Consider the following 3,917-nt stretch of genomic DNA (forward strand, 5'->3'; position numbering starts at 1 on the left):
TGAACAGAGAAGCCACACTCAGGCAGGAGCGGCCCGTCTCCCCTGTGTCCCTGAGTGTCCCACTGGGTGGGAAGGAACAACCCACCAGTGTCCCCACCCGTGTGTCTGTCCATCCTGCCGGCAACCTGGCCCTCCATCCCCACAGCCAGGTCACAGAGAGGACGCCATGACCCCAGCCTAATAGCCCTGCTCTGCTGGGTGAGGTGTGGCGAGGAGGGGCGCCCTGGTCTGGAGGGACCCACGGCCAGGCCTGGTCAGGGGACCCAGGAACCGGGAGGCTCCGGGAGGAGGCTCTGTGAGGACTCGGGGCAGGCCTCTCACTGGCCTCTCTTCCAGAGCTGATTGTGGCCTTGGGACCCCAGAGCAGGCAGGTGAGTCTGTGCCCAGGTGTCCCGGGTCCTGACTCCTCACTGGGGAGGGGCCACCCCCTGGCAGCTGGGGTGGAGACAGCAGCTCTGGGTGATGGAGGAGACATCTGGGAAGGTCTGGGCTGGGGGCTGGATCTAGTGTGGGGACGCCTGAGACCAGCCTCTGATTCCTTCCAGTGGCCCTGCCCAAACCCACCCTCTAGGCTGAGCCAGGCTCTCTGATCCTCTGGGGGAATCCAGTGACCATCTGGTGTCAGGGGGCCCCAGGGCCCAGGAGTTCCGTCTTGCTAAATAAGGAAGCTCAGCACCCTGGGAGAGAAAGATGACACTGGAGCCCAGGGACAAGGTTCAGTTCTTTATCCGACGCATGACAGGGGACTATGCAGGGAGATATCTCTGTGACTATGGCACCCCTTCTGGCTGATCAGAGCGCAGTGACCCCCTGGAGCTGGTGGTGCTGACAGGTGAGAGCACACTTGGGGTACAGCCTCAGGCTGTGCCCTCAGGGAGGGGGGTCTGCTCTCAGGATATCTCCCCTCTCACAGCCCAGCGCTGGAGGATGTGGTGGAGTGTCCCCATTTAACACAGACTCCCCCCCTCTCCTAGGATCTTATTCCAAACCCAGCCTCTCAGCCCTGCCAAGCCCTGTGGTGACCTCAGGAGGGAACGTGACCCTCCAGTGTGGCTCAGGCCGCGGATTTGACAGGTTCCGTCTGACTGAGGAAGGAGAACCCAATTCCTCCTGGACCCTGAACTTACAGTGACTCCCCAGTGGCAGGTTCAGGCCCTGTTTCATGTGGGCCCCGTGACCCCCAGTCACAGATGGCTGTTCAGGTGCTATGGCTACAACAGGAGCACCCCGCAGGTTGGTCACTCCCCAGTGAGCCCCTTGAGCTCCTGGTCTCAGGTGAGGGTCCCCATCTTGGCCCCATCTAAGGACCGTAACAGTTGCGTCTTTGTTCTCAGAGAATCTCATGAGAGGGTGGGGTGAGGCAGGGGCTCCTGGGCCAGAGAGACAGGCTATGAGTGACAGTGACTCTGGGGTCAGGGTGGAGAAGGTGTGTGTGGAGGACCCACCCTGCACCCCTGGTCTCTCTGTGGTGGTGTGCGATGTCCTCCCCTCACTACACAGGTTCCCGGTCTGCACAGGCTTTTATAGGGGAGCCCCGGGTATGATGGACAGGAGGTGGGGTTCAGGGTCCCCAGGGAGGGAGAGAGACAGGGGACAGGGAGGAGGGGAGACAAGATTGAACTGTAACTTCATTTCTGGATTTTCCACCAATTTATTTTTCTTTACTGCTGTGTCACGACGACAGTGTGAAAATTCATACGTTCTTTTGTGTGATTTTATGAAAACCCTTTATGATCAGCCCAAAGTATTTTCAGGCAACTATATTGAAAATATTTTTCTATATGTACCACGATCACTTGTCACTTCAGTTCGTTACTCCGAGACATCAGGGTTTTATTACATAAAATATATTTTAAATTATATTAGGCGTTTCTCACTTAGTAAAAATATTTGCATAATGTACACAATTATTTTATTTTTCCACTAGTTTTGAACTATGGTGAGATGATTTCAATTCCGGTTATGTCAAACATTTGTAGATTATTTATATATTTATTTTCTGAAATATGCATAAGCTTATTGAAAACATTGTACACTGAATCTGTGATGACAGACCTTAATTTAAAGTTATTTTGTGGAAACTATTCAAAATCGGGTCACAAGAAAGCGTTTCTTGTGTTCACCCAGTTTTGTAACAACACTGATCCGTGTCCTTCGGGGTGTGAACAGACGCTGGGTTCCGGGCTCTGTTCGTTTGCTGTGGATGGGCAGAGGATGTGTGAAGGCAAAAGTCAAATTATTAGTCTTTTCTCCTGACCACGTAGAGGGCTTCCAGAGGCGGATGAGAGAGAAAGAGAGAGACACAGAGAGAATGATGAGGAGACGCGGGAAGAGGAGGAGCAGGTGATTCTCCCCGGTCTGTCCTGTCCCCCTGGTCTCTCTCAAGGCAGAAGCCCCAGAGAGTCAGCCCCCCTCTCCCCTGCACCCCACATCTCACAAAGGTGGCTCTTTCCTTGGTGAAGAGCTGCCAAGACCTTCCAGGGACCTGCCCGTCCCGCAGCCTGAGCCTCGCCCGTCTGGTCCCGGCTCCTCTCGGCTCCTCTGTCCAGGAATCGGCTCTGTCCCGTCTCCCTCGGGACCGTCACTGGGACCCCCTCAGAGGCCCGCGTAGACGGGCCACACAGACCCGACGCTGAGGCGGCAGACACGCAGCCTCATGTCCCTCTGCGTGTCCCCGCCGGTCAGGACAGACGCGTTGCTCGTGGGGCTGCGGCTGCGAGTGTCCGCCCGGGAGGGAGAGTCAGGGCCAGGACGCGCGGACCAGGGTTGCCAGGGCAGAGGAGTCTGCAGCCCCGCAGGGAGGGGCTGGTCGGATGGAGAAGGACCCTCCCCACGTTCACCCCGTGTCCTGACGGGAGGTGCCCTGGTCCCCTGCGTGACCTGCGTGTCTCTCTCCCCAGGCCCAGCCCCGCGCCCCCAGGACTACACGCTGGGGAACCTCCTCCGCCTGGGCGTGGCCGCCTTCCTCCTGCTGGCCCTGGGGGTCCTGCTCTTGGAGGCTCTTCACAGCCACAGGAGGACCCGAGACGCGGCGGGAGGAGGGCCTGGGAGGGGACAAGGCCCCGGCCAGAGCCCATGAGCCTGGAGGTGACTGTGCCCGGAGGCCAGAAGCTGGTCTGGGCAGCGCGGGGACTGTCTGTGGGTCCCTGGGAGGTGGAGGGACCTTGCTGTGAGCAGGTGAAGGTCTGGACCCTCCTGTCATTAAACGCGGGACTCCCCTCCCCACCACGCGCGTCAGCTCCATGGCTCCCCTCCTGTCCTGTTCTGTGAATTGGCCTCGTCCCACCCGGAAGGCTGGGGCCACGCCCCACACACAGTCGGGCTCAGTGCGCCTTCCTGGGACTCAGTTTCTCCCTCTCTAGTCACCGCACGCCAGCTCAACCACGAGATCTGGTTTAGTCCGTCATCAAACTGGCATCACAAAGATCCATCCTGAGGAGCTAAATCTAGACGGTGCCTGAGCCCATCTGACCCCCACAATCTCCCCTTTATTATCAGGCTCCCCCTGTAGGTTTGGGACTCAAGACCCTTTATCTGAGGTGACAGCTCCGGGCAGACGCCCCTGGAGACCCCTGTGAACACGAAGTTTTGAGGATTTACGAGTCTCTGTGGTGCCTCCTCTCCCTTCATGCCAACATCAAGGTGCCCCGGGGCGATGGGGGGGTTTAGGAGGGTGCGACGGGGCACCTGGAAGATCGGGGAAGTTTGCAGAATTGAGGTCACAGGATACTGCAAGCTGAGGACACCTGAGGTGCCACACCCAGGCCCCGCCTCCTTGTTCCTTACCCTCAGGATTATTCCTGCTTCAGGTCACAGGGTCACTGCTGTCACGTTCTACCTCTAGCTGGTCCAGACTGAGGCAAAGAGATAACGAGTGTGATTGCCCCTGGGGCTGGAGGCTGACCCGGTGCACTGGG

General features: G+C 58.1%; 1 pseudogene; it reads left to right on the top strand.

The window, feature by feature from the left end:
* LOC129146118 (leukocyte immunoglobulin-like receptor subfamily A member 5) overlaps positions 1-3,079 on the top strand; it is a 5,220-nt pseudogene extending 2,141 nt beyond the window's left edge.
* Positions 3,080-3,917: the final 838 nt, after the last annotated feature.

Source organism: Talpa occidentalis, unplaced genomic scaffold, assembly GCF_014898055.3.
Source record: "Talpa occidentalis isolate TD23 unplaced genomic scaffold, MPIMG_talOcc4v2.1 talOcc4.17, whole genome shotgun sequence".
Classification (NCBI taxonomy): Eukaryota; Metazoa; Chordata; class Mammalia; order Eulipotyphla; family Talpidae; genus Talpa; species Talpa occidentalis.